The following is a 23,083-nucleotide window of genomic DNA, read 5'->3' as shown; positions in this document are numbered from 1 at the left end:
AAGGCTCCAAATGTTTGTTGCACTTGTAATAAATGTGTTTTATGGAAACACTGCTGCAGTAACTTTTGTCTGTCAATTATTTTTATACAAGACCTCCATACCATGCACATTTAAAGTAAAATCACTCTAGATGTGTACTTCAAGTTACATAGCCTGTCAGAACAAAGCACACTGTATTATAACTTGTCGATACACATTTATTATTATCAGTAATAGCCGTTTACAGCCCTATACATTCTGTAAGAACTCCTGGAGCCTTTATGTAGGCTACCTAGTAAGATTACAAGGTTTATTATCCTAAAACTGTAAGAGAAAGGGAGAGGTACAGGTGTTCTGTTAATTTTAGTATGCAATAGTTGCTGTGAAGCTATGAAATTATGTATCCCCTCATATTTATATATAATCATATATATATATATATATATAATCAAATGTAAAGAAAACCAAGTGTTCTCATGGGTTCTAAACAACCATATCATTTTCTAAATTTTATGAAAAAAGGCACCAATTCCTAGATTCTACTACAAAAAATACCAAAATCCTGGTATTGAAACTCACATTCTGATGGATGACAATGCAGTCTTTATGGAAAAATGAACAGAAAAGCTGGTAGGACCTGTGCTGAAATGTCTGTTTTTAGATGGGTCTTGCTTGCCTTCGTTTGTTTAGATTGCTTGCTTTTTTGTATAGATTACACTGAAAGGCAGTGCCCAGTGACGTCACAAAACGACCAAAAATGTCGATCTACATGGAAACTTGCAAATGCGATATTTAAATGCTGATATATTTTTCCTTTAACCATCAGCTTCAACTCAGTAGTTTATATAACACCAAACTGCTGGGGCCTTTCTTCAGAAATAATCTAATAATGGGAAGTTAAGCATTTTTTTTTTTTTACTTTAATTACTTTGGGAGCGAGAGAGGGGTTAACCTAAAACAAAAATTCAATTGGATTGAATTTAGTCTTAATTCTTTTACATAAACCCAGAAGAATATAAATCCCATAAAATCGGTACTCTTACTTCAGAGAACAGTGAACACATCCAGAACAGTGAACAAATCCAATCTTTTGAAACAAAAATAAAACTTATCTGAACTGGAACATCCAACAAACAATATTGCAGCTCATAACATGTATTGAGGATGGATTCAACACAACTGTCTTGTTGTTTCAAACCAAACAAATTGGGACATTTTTTGTATGAGTGGATACAATATTTTACTATATAAATTTATTAAAAACACAAATGTACTTTCCCCACCTTTAATTATTACACATTTACCAGACTCATTAATTAAAGTCTCAGTTATGTCCCTTCACAAGTTATTAATGGCAGCAGTGCTGTTGTTGAAAACAATCCCTCCCTCATTTAGAAGGTATTCTGCAAAATGGAAAAATGAAGACATCCTTGACAACAGTTTAATTGGAAATCTTATAAACCATTATTAATGAAAATGAATTATTGGAAACATATATGGGACTATTTTATAGTGAAAATCTGTTGATAAGATAATGATATATAATAACTAAAAGACATGTAAACTTAATATCTTAGGTAAAGTAAAGTCATACAAATACACAGTGTAAATATTAGTTAATATTAACATGAACATAAAAATTAAGAGACCACTGCAAAATTATCAGTTTCTCTGGTTTTACTATTTATAGGTATGTGTTTGGGTAAAATAAACATTTTTGTTTTATTCTATAAACTACTGACAACATTTCTCCCAAATTCCAAATAAAAATATTGTCATTTAGAGCATTTGTTTGCAGAAAATGACAACTGGTCAAAATAACAAAAAAGATGCAGTGTTGTCAGACCTCGAATAATGCAAAGAAAATAAGTTCATATTCATTTTTAAACAACACAATACTAATGTTTTAACTTGGGAAGAGTTCAGAAATCAATATTTGGTGGAATAACCCTGATTTTTCAAGCACAGCTTTCATGCGTCTTGGCATGCTCTCCACCAGTCTTTCACATTGATGTTGGGTGACTTTATGCCACTCCTGGCGCAAAAATTCAAGCAGCTCGGCTTTGTTTGATGGCTTGTGACCATCCATCTTCCTCTTGATCACATTCCAGAGGTTTTCAATGGGGTTCAGGTCTGGAGATTGGGCTGGCCATGACAGGGTCTTGATCTGGTGGTCCTCCATCCACACCTTGATTGACCTGGCTGTGTGGCATGGAGCATTGTCCTGCTGGAAAAACCAACCCTCAGAGTTGGGGAACATTGTCAGAGCAGAAGGAAGCAAGTTTTCTTCCAGGACAACCTTGTAGTTGGCTTGATTCATGCGTCCTTCACAAAGACAAATATGCCCGATTCCAGCCTTGCTGAAGCACCCCCAGATGAGTCCAATTTTCAGCTTTGCCCAACACCTGGTTGTCTAATGGTTAGATGGAGACCTGGAGAGGCCTACATGCCACAGTGTCTCGCACCCACTGTGAAATGTGGTGGAGGATCGGTGATGATCTGGGGGTGCTTCAGCAAGGCTGGAATCGGGCAGATTTGGCATGAATCAAGCCAAGTACAAGGTTGTCCTGGAAGAAAACTTGTTTCCTTCTGCTCTGACAATGTTCCCCAGCAGGACAATGCTCCATGCCACACAGCCAGGGCAATCAAGGTGTGGATGGAGGACCACCAGATCAAGACCCTGTCATGGCCAGCCCAATCTCCAGACCTGAACCCCTTTGAAAACCTCTGGAATGTGGTCAAGAGGAAGACGGATGGTCACAAGCCATCAAACAAAGCCGAGCTGCTTGAATTTTTGCGCCAGGAGTGGCATGAAGTCACCCAACATCAATGTGAAAGACTAGTGGAGAGCATGCCAAGACGCATGAAAGCTGTGCTTGAAAATCAGGGTTATTCCACCAAATATTGATTTCTGAACTCTTCCCAAGTTAAAACATTAGTATTGTGTTGTTTAAAAATGAATATGAACTTATTTTCTTTGCATTATTCGAGGTCTGACAACACTGCATCTTTTTTGTTATTTTGACCAGTTGTCATTTTCTGCAATAGAATAAAACAAAAATGTTCATTTTACCCAAACACATACCTATAAAACACATACCTATAAATAGTAAAACCAGAGAAACTGATAATTTTGCAGTGGTCTCTTAATTTTTTCCAGAGCTGTATAGTAGGTTGAGTGTTATTGAACCAAATAGATATAACTTATTACTTAGGCCATTTACAACTTACTACTAAAGTCCAGTGGTGCAAATCATTGACTGCACCCAGCAGAACTTCATACTGATCTGGAAAAAGCTTAAAAAAGTAGAATATATTTCATAACGTGCACATAAAAATAAAGTTATTATTTAACAAAGTTTAATGGTGGGGCAAATACAAAGCTGTCTCATTAATGGTTGTTTTCCATTCCAAATCCCGGTCATTGCTTAACTGTCAATGACATAAGCTTGTCCTTGTCTTTTCTAATTGTGCCTCTATTAGTAAGGAGAAATATATTTCCGATTCTGGAAAGCAGTATGTGTCCAGTTAGTCCAGACCATGAATCGCGGATATCTGTAAAAATAAATAAATAATTGGAAGACACATGTGTGTCTATATTTGATTTTAATGAATGTTTTAAAATATCTAACTTTGGTCACTTATTCCAAAAGATTTTGATGTAAGTTGTTGGGGTGCCTGTTTTGATCCAGACTGCTGTGCTGTGCCTAGAGGTTCTGATCCAGACTGCTGTGCTGTGTCTAGAGGTTATGATCCAGACTGCTGTGCTGTGTCTAGAGGTTCTGATCCAGACTGTTGTTCTGAGTCCAGAGGTTCTGATCCAGACTGCTGTGCTGTGTCCAGAGGTTCTGATCCAGACTGCTGTGCTGTGTCTAGAGGTTCTGATCCAGACTGTTGTTCTGAGTCCAGAGGTTCTGATCCAGATTGCTGTGCTGTGTCTAGTGGTTCTGATCCAGACTGCTGTGCTGTGTCCAGAGTTTCTGATCCAGACTGTTGTTCTGAGTCCAGATGTTCTGATCTAGACTGCTGGGGTGTGTCTGGAGGATCTGATCCAGACTGCTGTGCTATATCTAGTGGTTCTGATCCAAACTGTTGTTCTGAGTCCAGAGGTTCTGATCCAGACTGCTGTGATGTGTCTAGTGGTTCTGATCCAGACTGCTGTGCTGTGTCTAGAGGTTCTGATCCAGACTGCTGTGCTATGTCTAGTGGTTCTGATCCAGTATGCTGTGTTGTGTCTAGGGGTTCTGATCCAGTATGTTGCGCTGTGTCTAGGGGTTCTGATCCAGACTGCTGTGCTATGTCTAGTGGTTCTGATCCAGTATGCTGCGCTGTGTCTAGGGGTTCTGATCAAAACTGCTGTGCTGTGTCCAGAGGTTCTGATCCAGACTGCTGTTCCCAGAGGTTCTGATCCAGACTGTTGGGGTGTGTCTAGAGGTTCTAATCCAGACTGCTGTGCTGTGTCTAGAGGTTCTGATCCAGACTGCTGTGCTGTGTCTAGAGGTTGTGATCCAGACTGCTGGGGTGTGTCTTTGTTCACAGTTTTGCCTTTAATAATCTTTTGTGGTATGCACGGAGTTGAGACCTCAAAGTGTTTCAAATGGCTCATGTTCACCCTCTGGATAATTTTCCCCCTTTCAGTGCAAAGATCCACCAGGTTTCCAGATATGTTTGCAACTATGAAAGGCCCCAAGAAATTGAGTTCCAACTCCCCCCCCCCCCCCCCCCCTTTTCTTTGCTGGCTCTTCACATTTTGCCAAAGTACTTTCCCTCTGACCTTGAGAACTGGTTCTAAATCCTGATTTTTCTTTTCTTTTACAATACCTAGTATCTCCTCATGCCTTGTAATGCATTCACCAATTGCTTCTTCGCTCACTGTTCCTTCAACATCAAGTGATGTCACCTAAAAAATACACATGAAAATTGCAGTATTCGATTAGCATTTAAATATATACTAACTTTACATTGTTCAACCATGTATAACTTCTACTTTGAACTTTAAAAAATGTAGCCATAGCTATCTCAATGGACAAACATTATAAAGCATAAGAATGTAATTAAAAAGCAGAAACTTACATGGTAAAAATTTAAGAACATGTAGAAAAACCTCATTAAAAATTACAACCCTCATAGTGTTCAGGTACTTCTGAGGGGTATCGGGCCTCACGTCCAAACATAACATCATCTAAATACAGGTCCCAGCTTTCAGGCTTGATTCCTACTACCTTGCCAAGTGCCCTGAGTAATAAAATATATAAAAATATAATTGCCAAAAATATATGAACATAATTTTCCTTGAAGACCCCCTACTAGCTCAATCCAGACGGTTGTCATGCTGATGGGCTGGGGAGGCAAATAAGCTGATCCCTGGAGCCAGCATTACACTTCAGCCATCAACACCACGCAGAAGGATATCTACATCATCATATGGAAGGAAATGCAAATGGATGGAGACACAGATGGATCACATTAGTATACTGTAAAGCTACATCTTAGTTGGTGCTTATCTTGGCAAGAGCCGAGTTCAAATCAGCATAAAGTTTTAACATCTACTCTCATGTAATGGAAATCCAACTTTTATTATTCAACAGAAAAGAGGGTGGTACCTGATGATACAAAAATATTTGCATATGCATAAAACAGTCCAATGTAATTTCCTACATTTCAAATAGATCTTACTTTTGTATGGTGCCATTCATTTTCTCCACCAGACCATTTGTTTGTGGGTGATATGGTACTGACATATGATATAGTGGGGAGATTCTCAAGCTGCTTGGAATGTCATATCATTAATACCTGGCTTATTTTCAAAGAAATGCTACTCAGAAAAAGGAAGAACCGCGTCACATCACGTGGTAAGTAAAGATAATAGTTCTCTTTTTTTATTTTTTTATCTTGCAGGAATGTGTAGACTACTTCATAGAACTGTTGTGGTAAATTAATTCACATAAATGCATCTTAATTATATTGTGTATTATTTGTTTAATAACTGTTTCCTCTTCTGACATTATCTTTACAGTCGGTTATAAATGCTGCTGCCTCTATTGTAGTAGGAGCATCATCTTTTGAAAACTCACATCCTAATATTGCAGAAGAACCAGCACCATCACTAAATTCCAGAAGGCACATTCTAATTTGTGTACTTCCTCCATTACCCTTCTGTCAGCATTAATTCAGTCTACTCTCCCACTACCAGAGTCACCTGTCTCCTATAATCCCAATAATCACACTCGGTCATTGCAGGATATATTTTTATTTTGAAAAATAAGTAAAGAGGCTGTGGTTTGCGTTAAGGATAAAAGTAACATAACGCAGGATATTGTGATGGGAAATCATGCCTTTAACATTTTTTTTTCTTGGAAGGATGACAGCAGGGATGATTTCATTTGACAAAATCACAGTAGCGGACAGCCCCAAGACCAGTAAGCACGCTGCTATTGGGGAACTCTAGGAATTTAGGTATGTATTATTACTTTTTAATAACATAACCAGCATGACAAATCATTTAGTTAGTATTTTTTCAATTAAGTTCTGAAAAGCACAGGACGTAACAGTAGATATTGTGAAGATAACTTTTCACCGTGTCTCTGGTCTACACAAACAATTGGCGCAAACAGGGAGGTGATGTCCTGTGGCTGTTCTATTTGCACACCCTCCTCTGCATCTCGAAGAAAGTTAAAGCCAAGCAGATATGCAGATTCCAATACTCAGAATACAGTACTGCCATATGTCTGGAGACCATAATCACAGCATTAAGGAATGTGTTTATCATTACCATGTTTACATGCACACATACCTGTATTTACGTGGGGGCCCAGCTAAGACCCACATGTCTTATTTAACTTGTGATTTTTGTTTATTTTACTGTGATACCCTTTTAGTATGCCACATGTTTTTATAGCTGATCCTCTTAACATTTGGACGCACACTCACACATTATCGTCATGCCTGCTTTTTTTTTTAAGTAAAGTTAATATCATTTGATATTCCACAGTCACAATTTCAGTGGGAATCACTGGATTCAATGAATAAAAAATAAGCACCCTAACTGGTTTTGGATATGTACCAGTAGTTTGGTCAGATAATACTTGGTGTAATTGAAACTTATAAAATATCATGATATGCTGGACTGAACCCATCTTACATATCCTGTAGTTCAGATTTATATTTTCCATACATCAAGGTGCTATGTGCTTAAACAAATAGTATGGACCACTTACACTCTCCAATCATTTATATAAGATTCTTAAAATATTTTTTCCTTACTGTGACAGGGTACCTGAGGGCTGATGACGTACCCATACCAGAAGCAGAGAACACAGACAGGTACTCGGGTGAAAAAGCACACTGCAGCGTTGTTTTTATTCAAAACAAAATTTTAAAAAAAAGGTTTAAAACAAAACACTGCTCACAGAGCAAAAATAAATATTTAAACAAAATAAATCTTGCACACTAATCCTACAAACAAATACCAGGCTGATCTGCCCGGCACCAGTAGCAACTGTTTGCTATCTTACTGTTTTAACTCACTTGGTCTCTCGTCTCTTGTCCGAACACCCACCTTGAACACACAAACTGCTGGGTTTTTATACAAACATGTTTTTTTTTAAATAAACACAAAATACATTCAGATCATAACACACTAATACCACCCGTTTAAATAAACATAAACAATACTTTTCTCTTAAATAAACCCACAGACCATTCTTTTAAATACATTTGACCACAATACAATATTTACAATACATTTCATTTACATGCACAGCTTTGCTTTGCACTGCCCCCTTAAATTATGTGCAGGGCTTTTATTCCTGCCCTGCCACACTTACTTACAGGGAAACCCTCAGGACTGCAACTGAGAACATAAAGGAGAACTCTGAAGATCTGAGCAACCCACAGACTAGGATTTCAGATGCTTACTATGTATTCATCTGTGCTTGAACAATGGGTATCAGCACAGATAGAAAAACTTAATGGAGAATAAATATTTCTATAAAAACTTGATTGAAAAATAAATAAAACAAACATGTTAAATTGTATATTGTATTTTACATCATTTATAAGCCTCACTTGTGTCAAGCTTAAAACAAGTAGTAATTTCTGAAGTGAACAGTTTGAATTTTATTTTTTTAATTTCAATACATTATGATAAATAATTATTTTACAACCCCAGCCACCTTGGGAACAAGGTGTTACCTTAGTGTTCGGATTTATGTAACTTCGGGGTTTTTATTTATTTATTTATTTATTTTTATTTTTTTATTTTTATGGAAATATGTACAATTAAAATAATTCATACAATGATTTCAGTTGCTCTTGCATTGCTTTTTACTTTTTTAAATGGCATTTAATATGTTGTGTTCTTGATGATGTTCACGCACAAACCTTCTATTAAACACTGGAGGAAACCTCTTGTCAGAACACTTAGAATTAAGTATTTTCTTTGGTCTTTTAGAAGTGGCAGCATATAAATGATCTTTTCACTTTTCAGGTTTTCTTTTTTGGAGCGATAGCTAGGCAATGCAAAAATCTTCCTGTTTGTGACCTTTGAAGCAAATGAAGAAAACACCATTCTTTTACAGCTAAATGCAATTCTACATTAAAATGAGGTCTGTTCATCCAGCCATTCAAGTCTGCAATCATCTGAGACGTGGAGGGCTGGTTATCACGTGTCATTACATACAAAGGTTCCATAGCCTGTGACCCAATAACTTCAATAAGTTAGACCCAATGTCTTTCACTTTTTGAACTCTCCTGTAAGAGCAACTGAACTAACAAGCATACACATGTTTCACCCAAACTATTTGCCCTACTGCTGCATTGACCATTATGTACAATATTAACTTGTCCGTTGTCAATTTGCACAGCCAAATAGCCTTGTTCTAGAGTACAATTTCCGTTTTCAATTATTAACTGACTTTGTGTTTTACAGATATCTAATACATTGACACCTTGTTGTCCACCAACTTTCTTAGCAAAAACAATGTGTTTACAAACATTTCCAAGCAAAGCAAAGGGACACTCACAAAAGTAAAGAAAGTGAGATTGACAAGGTAAAGTCTGCCCTCACTATGTTCTGAAGGAACAACACATTCACCATTGTCTCACACTGCAAAGCTGTGCCAATCCCTTCATCATTTTTTTTTGGCAGAGGAGTCACTGTCAAATGCAGGATTGCCAATTGGAATTCTTCCAGCTTGGCACAATTCATCTATGTACCTGAAGAGAAAAAACAACACATCACCCACTTCCCACTGGTTTATCCTATTAAAGTGTACATTTATGAAATCATTAACCAGCTATTTAGTCAAATAGGTGAAGCACACACCATTAAATCATTAAAATCATTACACACTGTTTATATAATATACAATAAAGGTTTTCATTCTTTCATGAACATCAACAACATAAATAACTGTTACTAAATAAGAAATAAACAGTTCTATATATGAACATAATTTTTTTTAACTGTTTTTGTTACATATCGTTCCTAGAACTGTATACAGTTTTGTAAGTTTTGAAAGACCTAAAGCACAATATTATGACTACATTACATTTGATGCACATTTGTACCTGTAATAATCAACAACCTTGTTTAAGAGAAGGAGAAGCAGCAGGTCTAATCGCCTGTTCGCAATGGAACCCATGAGTTGATATTTCAGGCTGTGAACATTTTTTATTTTTTAAAGAGGTATTATAAAATTAGACTGGAACTGAAATTTTATCACAGAAAAATTATATCCCTAAGGGGAGCTATTGAAACATAAAATAAACAATACTAGGTTGTGGCAAACTATGCAACTGATGCAAAAACAACATTTAGTCTATATGTGAAGTTGAAACATTGACAGCTTTTAGGTTTCCACACTACAGCTGACAATTATTGCATGAATCCTTTGGCTTTTATTTATACTGAATAGAGGTCTGGTTGTGGGTTTTTAGTACTTTCGCTGAGGATGCGAGTATTACTTCAGCACTTTGCTGGGTACATAACACAATGTACTTGTCCCCAAGAAGCAGATACAGCTCATCATTATCTTTAACAATTTACAGGGCTCTACATTTAGATTTTTAACTACTGGCCCCTTGGGCCACTGAGGTAGTGTTTTAACTGGACCTGATACAATTTTAACTGGCTCAATAATTTTACGTACATATATATATATATATATATATATATATATATATATATATATATATATATATATATATGTTTGAACAACAAAGTCCACTTGGGAAAGAACCATACCAAGTCCATATAAAGAGTTCGCTTGCTTTAACCTCAATGTGAACAACAGCTGAACTCGGTCCTTCTGCAATGGCAAATGAACTATACAAGGTAACCTGACTCAGAAGTAAACAAACATCGCCTTGGGGAACTGCATTAGGGTTACCAGACATCCTGGTAAAATTGAGACTGTCACAGTTTTCAGCCTTAATTTTTTGTCCCAGTCGGAAACAGTAAAATTGTTAATCGTCCGGCTTTTGCTATTTTGTGTGTGTGTGTGTGTGTGTGTGTGTGTGTGTGTGTGTGTGTGTGAGTGTGTGTGTGTGTGCGTATTTGTATATGTTAAGAACAAGTCATATAAATAGATTGATCCAGAGATTACGTTCAACATTATGGAACGTATTTATTATACTGAAAAAATCATAATCTTTTTTCTTTTATATAAAAGGCAGACTGTTATGTGGAACAACGCCATTGGAACACTAGGGGGCAATGTGTACCCACAAGTTAATCAATCCCAGCCACCTTTGACGACTCAATAAAATATTGTGAATCTGCATGTTGTTAGCTGGTGCTACTAATGCATTCTTTCGCTATGCTTTGACTGGTAAATACATGCACTGGTTTATTAAGTTGAGAAAAATTGAAAAGCAGAGAGTACTGTTTTGTTTCTTTTTTTTTTTTGCAAAATCGAAGCCCTTTGGATATTATACAAGACATGTTTATAATAAAGGCATTTGTGTAGAAACTCACAAAACAGGTGAATTTGAGTCACAACAAATCTGTTAGCAGATCCTTCACTGCTTAGAAACTGACCTGAGCTGGTTGTGTGGGTCTTCAATTTGTCAAGTGAGTTCAAGAAACATGTCTCTAATCTTAATGTCAAAACTCAATTGCAGTCAACTGACCAAGATAGTCTAGCTGGGCTATATTTGCCACTATGCTGTTGAATTTTGGTCCACTTTCCCTTTAGGGTGCTCATAGAAAGTTTCCTTTAAGGAAACGTCTAAAAAAACAAAATAATAATGAAAAAAATCTTGTGTTTTGATATTGATTTCATAATGCCAAAGAAGTGTATTAGTTCTCTTTCTGAATCTGAGCTCACTTGGAAATGTTTTATAGCTGTTAATTAGTTTCATTGACCAACGCTTAACTATAAAACATAAGAATGCATAGCAGTTTCTAAAATAATGTCTGTAAATTCTTCTAGTCGAAATGCTTGCCAAAGATTTTTACAAGATACTCAATTAAAAACAGTCGTTGTAACAAGCATGATAGTTTGGGAGAAAGACGTTATAATCCTCTTACAAACTGCCAAATACAATTCTTCTTGTGTTACAATTCCAACGGCACCTTGAAACCTGTAAAAGTAGGTGTTAAATGTAGGTTCTAATATCAAAGCTTTCCTGTTTACACATCCAGGCTACAGTCTAACCTGTAATCACATGTAAAGGCATTAATAGGAATAAGATTACTTTTCCTAATTATTTTTAACAGTGTACCATTGGGATACCATTATACCACCATTGTATAGCTAGGAAGAGATCCTAAATGAACCATTACCAGACCACATCATTAACAGCAATGCCAATGGATTTGAAACAAATATTACAGAGTGGCTTTGAAACTGGTACTAGTATGGTACCATGGTGCTGCAATGGATTACCAGCAGTGTGTTTTGGTTAATACCATTGCAATACAGTTGGTATGTAAAAAAAAAATAGGCAAATATACTACTGTGAACCCTTTGTAGCCCCTTTGTTAGTACATAATGCCATTGTAGTGTCAGTTTTGTTTTTGAAGGTCATTTGTTATGTAAATGGTATTTGAGATATTTGTATCTGTCTCTCTTATTAAACTGCTGCCAAGTCTAGCCCCAGGCCTGGGTTGTGGCGCATTGGCTGGGTAGTAAGTGGTGAAGCTTTTGCAAGAGTGCTGCCCACCTGTGCCACTCCTGTTTGGGGATATAAGAATTACAAATGTATACTTATGATGCTGGATAGATCTGAAATCCATTAACTTCAAAAAGCAACTTGGTGTCGGTTAAGCAATAGAATCTGAAGAAGGCGGCTTTACCATCTGGTAAGTCCCGCTATGTGACATTAAACATCCTGAGCCAAAGGCGAGAACATTTAACATAACGGGAAGGGACTTGCCAGATGGTAAAGCCCCCTTATGGGGGTTCTATTGCTATTAGAACATTGATACGATAAAAAAAATAACATTTCAAGTTTTTATGATAGTTTTTTTTTTGGTGATTTTATGCAGCACTAGTTTTAGTTGCTATTTAATACAAACGTTTTCCTCAATATTCCATGAGTAATGCAGTTTGCTCAGAATTCCATGTGAGCTCTGGTAGCCTTCAGACTTCAATATCGTAAAAACACATGAAAAAAAATCTTCTACTTATATGGAGCTGTTCTTCAGTTCAGGTAGTTCGTACACAAAAGCGAACATGGTTTCTGAACGGTTTGTAAAACATTTAAATAAATAAAAGTACCGGTAACTTTTTATTTAATTAGGATTTGACTGCAGGTTTGTGTATTTGTGTAAATTTCAGTAATTAAGCTATAGATCCTAAAATGTATTAGCGAAAAAAAAAAAAGATTTAGAAATTCAAAATATCAAGTAGTCTACATGTGTTTATGCTGATCATGCTATTTGTTCAGTAACCTGTGTACAGTGCATGTAAAGTTTATTCAAAGCCTCCTTCCTGGCTTTATTAGAGAAGAGAGCACCGTCCTGGTTTGTTACTGTGATATGCTGAAATAATGTTGCTGAAGTAATCAAACTGCACAGCACAGAGAAGAAGCAGACTTAGTCTACATTGATAGACAACATTCAGAGGGCGTGTTATGTACTAGAATGGAAATTTGCTTTCATCAAACAGAAAATGGTCAAATACATGAATATTGTATTTATGTATTTTCTGGCAGATTTATTTGGAACAGTCATTAAACATAATTTGAACGATAACATTCAAGGTCCTAAGGACCTCGTATTGACCAATCAGGTTAAAGGAAATCTCCGATTCATTTTCTAATATGCAATATCAGAGTTATTTTAACTGAAGCATTTTTCTTGTTGTTTTAGATTCACTTTGTATTATTTTCTGTTTCAGTCATCAGATCCTTGTTTATTTAATAAAAAATAAAAAAAGTTTAAAGCACCCTTGTGGTCACACTAGAGCATCCAGAATCATGTCTGGTATACCAGAGTGTAACCATTAACATGTCCCCCCTGCTACTAGAGGATATAAGTACTACGGTACCATATTTTTTCTATGAGATATTCCTTATCTATGTATGTATTACATCCACTACAGTTTAGTTGTAGAGAGATACTATTTTGTGTTAATTCTTATAGTTATATTGCTTCAGTGTATGTTTTTTTTTATTGTATACATAATGCATACATATATTTTCATTCTACTTCATACTACATAACTTATTTTTACAGTATTGTTTCACTAAGAAGTAATGGAAAGGTCCGTCATTAATAAGGTTGATTAGTAACAGACACAATGATTAGTAACAGACACATTATAAATGAATCTTTGAACCTATCTACACTACTGCAGAGCTGCTTTCCAAGCACACATTAGTAATTTATGTTTACTTAGTACTGTCTTTGGTGAGGACATGAACTATCCCCATACATTGTTTAATTTTCTTTATTTGGCAGAAGCCTTTAACAAATGTAATTTTAGTCTGTTGTGTGGTAGTTTTAAATAATTAGGGTTGGTCAACTATTGTCACCGGCAAAGACAGCTATGTATTTGCATTATTTACTATACTTGGCTTTTAATATACAGCTGCAATTCTTTCTTTATTTTCTACCATGGTTTAGTGAATGAACAGTGTGAGCTACACTGGTAAAGAAGAGATTTTTTGTAAACTTTTTTTTTTTTACTTTCCCATAGTTTGAAAAATAGTCCATTTCCTCTAGGCAGTGTCCACTAGACTTCCCTAACCACCTACAGCAGTATGCAAATAGTAGGTCACAGACATAAAGTCTAGAGACAATCTTTAAATATTTAAAAGACATTAAAAAACTTAAACAGGCTGTCCCTGGCATTCTCCACAAGACTGCCACTCATGATTTTACAAGGCCTGTAATTCCAGTATGAAAACTTTCCACTGAAAAACCTGATATTTGAAGGCAACTATTTCAAACAATTTTACCTAAATGATTTCGTTTAAAAAATTTCACTGTTTTTCCTCCAATGCTATGTACTTGTTCAGAGGACGGTTAAGATAAGGAACTGCATGTTTTGTTTCTTTAAAGCGAAACTGGCTTACAGACATGCCTTAACTTTCCACTCAGCCCCTTCCACCTTAACAACCTATCTGCTGCACGCTTTGATGCTGTCAGGTTTATGGGGTTTGTTTAATACACACCGTAGTGTGTGTGTGTTTTTTTTCGAGGAAGCCTTTGCCAGACACCCTGAGGCAGCACTAGCGCCAGTGAGTCTTCCCACCTCTGTTTTGTGGTGGGAGCTGACATGTCGGAGCTTAGAAGAGAAGAGAAGAGGAGAGGAGAGGGATGAAAAATAACACTGCAGATTTAAGGACTGGAACGTCATGTGGTCTGGAGTGCGCCTAAGACTTTTCACTGTCTGTCTGTGTGGGCAGGCTGGAATCGGCTAAGGTTTTACTTAACCTTAGAGAAAGGATGGGCACTGTTTTCTTTCTTAGAAGAAAAGGGAGCGTTCCTTAAAAGTGCCTTAGGTAAAACTGTTAAATAATAATAATATAAAATGTTGTAATATTTATTTTGACATACAACTGGGGGGGGGGGGGGGGGGGCATTGTCAACAGTGCATCTGCCAGTGTTTTTCACAAGTGGTGTAATAGTAATGCTAATATGAAGGCTGTAGGTAATCACACACGAAGGACGCTGCTCATTGTGATTATTTGAAGGTGTCTGTGTTAGATTGGAGCAATCCCATTTTTTTTCTCACGTATAATTGTGGCAAAGTGCCCCCCCTGTGTGTGTTATGTTACGTGTTGTGTGTAAATGTTGGTGTATAGGCATTGGTACACGGGATATAAGCGGTCGGTGTTTCACGTGTGTGTAAATTGTATATTTGTATTTAGGCACGGGGATGGCACATCACATCACGTGCAAGTAAAAAGTAATATGTGAGCACGGGGAATTGCACTTTAATTAATTCACGTGCAGTTGTACCGAGATTCCAATTGAATGATTGACTAGCAATCGAATCTCGGTACAACTGCATAAAAGCTGCATGTTTTCACTCACTGGGGGTTGGTGTTCGGTGAGTGGAGAACGGGTTAGGAGACGGAGGGTATTATAAAGTAAAATAGTAGTAAAAGAAGCTCACCGTGTTTGTCTGTGTAGTCCGTTTTGTTTGTCTCTTTATTTTGGCTCAAGTGCCGTGTCCTGTTTTGTGTTCTGTTTGTTAAAACCTTTTTATTTATTTGTTATTAAACGCTGAGTGCAACCATCGCACTCAGTTTCTCTCATCACCGTCTGTCTGTGTGTTTCTCTCTCTGGTCTGAGTTCCTCCCTGCAGCCGTCTTTGTCACAATAATCCATATTCAAGTTGCAAAATTCCTCAAGATACAAGACCATTTTTTTCCCAGTGCATCTCAATCCTAACCTGAACACCCCTTGCCTGCCACCCAGTCTTGGGCCTCTCTCAACCAGTCTGACAAACTGTGGTGGTAGGCCTATCTACAATTCTAAATAATTAATGTATGGCCTTGCTGGTTTTGAATGGTACACTCATATGTGAAATAGTTAACTTTTTCTATAAAGAAACAAATGAAATACCTGCAAATAAATAATAAATTGTCACTGGAAAGGCTCCTATGGTGAGGTGTCTGTACCTGACTCGGGACCCCCTACAAGGTGTCAGATTCCAGCATGTACACCATGTGTCTCAACCTGTGCTCCTCACATCCACGTCTCACTCTCTCTGCCCCCCCTGGATGTTCACTGTATGCTTTGTCTGCTTAGAAAGACCTTATTTTCATCTACTTAATGCAGCCTGCTGCTGGGAGCCAGACGAATCCCAAAGCTCCATATAGGATTAGCAGAGAGACCCTCCTAGTGAGATGAACTGAAGTTCTCATTGGAGTATTCATACGGAATAATAAAATAGCAGCACTTGGTTACTGAGGCGATATTTACACTTGGCCAGCATTAGTTTCAGATGGCCAAATGTAATCCAAATGTAATCCGAATGTAATCATTCCTTTGGTTACCAGGTGATGCTGCTTGATTATTTCATTTGGGCAACGCTTTGATTATTAAAGTTTTTTTTTTTTTTTACGGCTTACAGATCTGTGTGGCTTCAGTGTAGTGAGCTCAATGTTAGGCTGGCCCCGTTGCCTAATTTGGCTGAAGAAGGTGGTGCCACAGCGGGTATAGAACTTTAGTACCAAAACTGAGATGTGCTATGTTTGAATAGAACAGTGCCTGTCATTCAGTTGTGATACAGGTTTCATACAGGGCTGTAGTGTAACAGCATGGCTATAATTATATGCTTAGCAGTATGACTGCATGGTTTGGGTTGGATTTGTGCTGTTGCTGCATTATAAATGAATGGCTTGCTCTACCGCTCCTATTATGCACTGGACTTGCCTGACCTATGCACCACGTTACTGGATCTTCAGCCACTGCACTATCCTTGCACTATTGCACTAATTATTATTATTATTATTATTATTTATTTCTTAGCAGACGCCCTTATCCAGGGCGACTTACAATTGTTACAAGATATCACATTATTTCACATTATACAGATATCACATTATTTTTACATACAATTACCCATTTATACAGTTGGGTTTTTACTGGAGCAATTTAGGTAAAGTACCTTGCTCAAGGGTACAGCAGCAGTGTCCCCCACTGGGGATTGAATTGGGCTGTGGCTGCGGGAGCTCCCGATCGTCGGAGCCCTGCTCCAGTTTTTCAAGGGAGAGAAAGCAGCCAACCGAGGTGTTGGACGTGCCACGACCTGGGTCACCTGGCTCGCAACTGCCCCACCATGGAGTGTGACCTCGCTGAGCCAGGTAAGCATGTTCAATTATCTCAGTCACTCCAGCAAACAAGTTTTGTACTTCCTGTGACAGTGGAAGGGACACAAACTTGCGCCCTCTTGGATTCAGGGTGTGGTCAGTCCCTAATACAAGAAGGGTTGATCTCACCGGGGCATAAGCGATTGTTGGGACGGGTTAACATTAAATGCATACATGGGGATATTCACACCTACCCTAAGGTCTGGATAAGACTACAAATTGGCACTGTAAAGACATAGCTGATGTTAATGACCCACAAAAAGGTCAGTTTGCTAATAACATACAGCAAGTCTCTCAAGTATAACTGCAGGCATTGATGGTTTTGTTTTCACTTTGTATTAAATATATTACTAAAAATGATTAGCATTTAATACTAAGGTTTTTTTTCCCCAGAGATTCCAGACATTTTGGAAAATCTGAAAAAAATTGTAACAAAAGCCACGTTTATCAATGATGAAGCCAAAAGAGTGTCACCATCAAGTGGTTCTGACAGCCCCACACCAAATTGTTCTGACTCTGACAAAGAAGCACCAAAACAGGTATAACACTTGGTCTAAAATATTACAAAGACAGGGTAAAAATATATATATTGAAAAAATGTATTAGTTATAAACAATCTAATGATGCTACATTATCAGTTATATTCATATTTATAGTTGATAATAAGAATGTGATTGAGTAATGGGTCTCACAGATTCACTGACTTTATTTATTTATTTTGTCTGTAAATTAATAGACTTAGAATTGAGACATACTGTGGTTTTTATAACAAATTTCTGTAACAAAATCACAGCCTTACTGATAATGTCTGAGTATTCCACTTAACATAATATAAGAATAGTTTGGGGGTGAACTTGTTTTTTATTTATGTCTTTTAGGTGGAAATATTCCCAGGCACGGGAGTTTATATTGACAAACTGTCCTGGATCCTTGCAGAGAGGTGCAGCACGAATACATCATATGTAAGAACCCTGACGGTTGCTGTCTTTGACATTCCAACATTACTAAAGAGCAATCTTCGTGGTGGTGGCAGCAAGAGAGATCCAACTTCGGAGAAAAAGACACCTCTGGATCACTTAAAGGTGGAAGCCATATATGGTATGTAAATGCTGTTGTACAAAATTTCTAACTCTCCTTTTTAACTCTGTAGAACAAAAAGGGTTAGCATTTCTAATGTTCCTTTGGCCTTTGTTTTAGTTTCAGAGACTAGAGTTAATTTATTAATAAATAATAATACCTTGCATGTAGCAGCCGGAAAGATCCCAAAGTGCTTTACAGACTCACTTCACCCACCACTGAAGTGCAGCACCCTCTGGGGTGCAGCCATTTTGAACCAGCAGATTACTACACAGCAGTTAAGGTGGAATAAGAAATTTGTTAGACCTGATTGAGGAAAGCCTGACTTGGAATTTAGCCACCTCACTCTTTCAACAACACCTTGTAAATCACCTTGGATTAATGCTTCAGACATATGAATACATAATAATAATAATAATAATAATAATAATAATAATAATAATAATAATAATAATAATAATAATAATAAATAGTGCAATGGGATCTTTGACAATATAAACTTTCATGTCTCATGTAAATTTGACTTTTGAGCAAATACTTCACACTTCAGTCCAGTTGTGCCACATCAATGCAATGCTTAAGCAAGGTATTCATGGAGAAAAGACTGCCTTTGCATAGCTGCTTCCCCAAGTACAGATTTTACTATGAACTGTAGTGTAAGACAAGTTTAAGAGCATACACCAAAACATTTAAATACACCCACACACAAAAATGTTGTTGATTTACTGTGGCAATATGTAACTAATGAACCCTTCTCAAAGATATGTGGTGCGTTTTTAAAAAGATTTTTATATATCTATGTGCAAGTCATTAAATCTATGTGATCAGTGTTTTTTAGGGGCTACCTTGAAAAAGTTTCCCTGTACCCCAAAGAGTGTAATTGGTGGTGCAATTAACAGCAAGATAAATGAACTACGACAGAATGAAACCAGAGTGAAGATTTGAAGGACCAGATCTGTATTTGTTTTGTTTTCAACAGGGTTGGGGTCAATTCCAATTCCATTTTAATTCCCTTTTCAATTCAATTCCAATAAAGCCTATTCTGTGAATGCAAAAAGGAATTGTAATTTGGAATTGATTTGAAGGAGGAATTGGAATTGAAAAACAGGAATTGACCCCAACCATGGTTTTCAGTGAGTGTTGTACAAATTGATATGTCAGGGCTTCTGTAAAAACTTTTTTTTTGTTTGTTTTTTAAGACAAGCAATTTTTTGGCTGTTATCTTTTGGGGTATTGTTGGGGGGGGGGGGGGGGGGGGGGGGGGGGGGGGGGGGGGGGGGGGGGGGGATAAGAGTAAAGGTCTGAACTCTCAAAAACAGTTTTCTTTTAAAATTGTGATTTATTCTTTAAAAAAAACTGTTTATCCTTTAAAAAAAAGTTTCCCGAGTGATATGTCATATGTAATGTAATAGTAGTTCTAAACTAAGCATATTACATATGAGCTCAGTACATAAAGTAATGTAAATATTACTTATTTTTGAGTAAGTGTTGAAAATAAACAAACATTTTGTGTATAAATCTTGTGTTATCTTTTCTATGGAGGAACAATACCAGGAATTATATTTATATGAAGTGTCAGTGTAGCATTCTATTTTCTGGTTACAGTGTGGGGTATGTAAACCTTTGATGACAACTATATTTATAAATGTGTATATTTGAATGTTTTCACGTTTTTCTTCATTGGTTCATAGATATGAAAATATGTAGATTTGTATAGAACATTCACGAAATGTGTATATTTCCATTATAAAAAACAGTACATGTAAAGTATAAAAAGTATATATGCATTTAACTTATAAAAAAAATCATATTTAAACTATAAGAAACATATTTAAAGTATAAAAAGAGAATATTTAACTTATAAAAAAGCATATTTAAAGTATAAAACAATCATTAAAAATATATATAAAAAAACATTTAAAATATAAAAAGCATCTTGAATAACTTATAAAATCAATCATATTCAAAGTATAAGAAACACATATTTAAAGTATAAAATAGGCATATTTAAAGTGTAAAACATAATTAAAATTATATATAAAAAAAACATATTTAAATGATCAAAAAAGCATATTTAAACTATAAAAACACATATTTGCAGTACAAATAACATATATGGGGAGCAATCTATGTTACATATACAAACACATAAAATCCTTATATTGTACATACTAAACATATGGTTTATATATGAACATATATAAATACACATACAAAAGCAACATAAAAAATAACAGGCATATAAGTTGAACATATATTGCTTTTAATATATGTAAAATATATGTTCTTTCCATATGGGATGTGCCTTAGTGTTGCAGGTGATGAACACAAAGGACATGAGGGATCCTCTCCTACCCAGAGGTTTAGGTTCTGTGGTGATGGGAGAACATCATATGTTGACCTGATGAGGAAACTGATCCTGCTCTGGTAAAGTTGATATTGATATGACTATACCTGTTTCCTAGCTAAGCCATTTGGATTTCTAGTTTTATAATGTAATAAAGACAAGAGGCTAACTGCTGACCAATCACGTTTAAAGAACCTTACTTTTTTCATTGAAGCAAATAATTGGTTAACAGTTACTTTTGACAAGCACAATATGCCTAGAATGAGCATTGGTCAAATTACAAGTAATCTGTGGCTGCAGGACATTAAGCTGGACTATTGGGTCAAGGTTTTTATTTTTTATTTTCTTGTTATGCATCTTATGGCCCGTGTCTTGTTTTGAAATGCCTGGGGATCGCAGCATAGAGAAGGAAAGTGATTACGAAGCATAAACGGATTGAAAACACATAATTAGCAACACAGGGTCTAATTATGCTTTAGAAGCTATAATCAAGGTGTCAAGGTGCATTGACACAAAAAAAGCTTTTTTGTGCTGAGAACCTATTATCATGTACCAGGGTTGGACAAAACATTAGGAAAACCTGTCATACCAGTGTCAACAAGGCTGTAGAGCTACCATGGGCAACCAAAACGTGATATTCAAATCTGTTTTCCAGAATGGTTGACACTTTTGTGACTGTTTCTTTTCTGTGCTTGGTAAATGAGCTCCTATGATCTAATATTTTGTCCGGCCACTTTATAGGCAACAGCTTCTTTGATATAGTTCAGGGAACCTTTGAATATATTTTCAGAGAGGAAAATAGTTGAGAGCCAGAATAGTTAATCCTGCACAAATAGCATACATCTTCATGTTGTGTTTTTTTTGGGACATCATACATTTTTGCAGCATAAATTGCTGAGAGCACTTTTCCTCCAAGCCACACTGTATTTTGAAACAAGGTAGGGAGAAAACCAGAGACTCCTAAACAAGGCACAAGAGTCTGAGCGTTTGGCATGAGCTGGAGCCAGGCCTGACCAGAAAGCAAAGCCACTGATTCGACATGTGCTTGCAGGCCAAGGCATGCAGGAGACTTTGTTACATGGAGCTGGCAGGACCTGCAGCAATCTAGGGATGTACTGAAACTGTTGAAACTACTGACACATACAACAGGTAAAGCCATGGGAACCAAACATGCAAGTGAAATACATTGCAACACTCTTCAAAACACACTCACTTTTACATCAGGAACTGAGATCAAAACTGACTTGTAACAGGGAGAAGCATCTTTTGTAGATCAGAAATTCTGTGTTAAATACTTGCAATAATGTTTCATTCAGCCCCAGTTTGGAGGAAGTTACTGAAAATAAAGATGCTTGAGGCTGGTGTTAAACCTCAAACTGTCAATTTTACTATCATGGATGTATTGGCTGAGTTAGTGTGTGATTAGTACCAGGTGAGTGGCTAAATTGATTAGCAGTTGATTTTGCTATTTGATTGGTTTCCACACAGTTTAGTTGGTTCTTTTGCCAAGCAGGTGTAACATTTAATCAAGCAGCTTATTTTGGCGCCAGCAAGAAGCGCCAGCAAACCGAAGAGCCTCAACAAAAGAGCCGGGAGTCTAGCTGTGGGAGTCTACAGGTAACCAGCGTCTGAAGCAAGATAGGTGTAACATTTAATCAAGCAGCTTATTTTGGCGCCAGCAAGAAGCGCCAGCAAACCGAAGAGCCTCAACAAAAGAGCCGGGAGTCTAGCTGTGGGAGTCCAGCGAGGGGAGGCCTGACAGCGCTCTGGAAGAAGCCATCTACTAGTCAGGTCTGTATCCTCCACCCCACTGCTCCTACTGTGCCTTTTGTCTTGCTTGTCCTGCTATGACTGTCTCTCACATCCCTGTTCTGTCCCCCCGTCCTCGTCCTCTGCCCTCCCTCCGCTGCTGCTCCTCCAACCCCTCTAACCTCATTTCTCTGTCTCTCCCCCCCTCCCGCACACTCTCTGGTGTACTCTGGAACTGTCACTCTTCTGCTAGCAAAGCTGATTTCATCTCTGCCTTTGCCTCTCACCTCTCGCTCGATTTCCTTGCTCTTACTGAAACCTGGCTGTCCACTGATAACACTATTACTCCTGCTGCCCTGTCCTCTCTCTACGTCCTGTCCCATACCCCGCGTCTCACTGGACGGGGAGGTGGGATGGGTCTTCTCCTCTCTCCCTCCTTACTCTTTTCTGTCCCCTCCGATCTCACCTCCCTCTCTGTCAATACCTTTGAATTTCATGCAGTCCAACTAACCTCTCCCTGTCAACTCCTGCTCATTGTTCTGTACCGCCCCCCTAGGCCTCTCACTCACTTTCTGGATGAACTCGACTATCTACTCTCCTCCCTCCCCTCTCTGTCTACCCCGACTGTCCTGTTGGGTGACTTCAACATCCATCTCT

General features: G+C 37.3%; 1 long non-coding RNA gene across 1 annotated transcript; it reads left to right on the top strand.

Annotated features, from left to right (window-relative positions):
* The first annotated feature begins 17,603 nt into the window (after positions 1-17,603).
* On the top strand, positions 17,604-19,553 carry LOC131704960 (uncharacterized). The gene is made up of 3 exons (XR_009310071.1): positions 17,604-17,792; positions 18,132-18,351; positions 19,159-19,553. It is a non-coding gene; the product is annotated as an uncharacterized LOC131704960 (long non-coding RNA).
* Positions 19,554-23,083: the final 3,530 nt, after the last annotated feature.

Source organism: Acipenser ruthenus, chromosome 33 (genome assembly GCF_902713425.1).
Source record: "Acipenser ruthenus chromosome 33, fAciRut3.2 maternal haplotype, whole genome shotgun sequence".
Lineage (NCBI taxonomy): Eukaryota > Metazoa > Chordata > Actinopteri > Acipenseriformes > Acipenseridae > Acipenser > Acipenser ruthenus.
The sequence above is the reverse complement of the archived record's forward strand: the minus strand, read 5'-3'. Positions and strand labels throughout refer to the sequence as shown.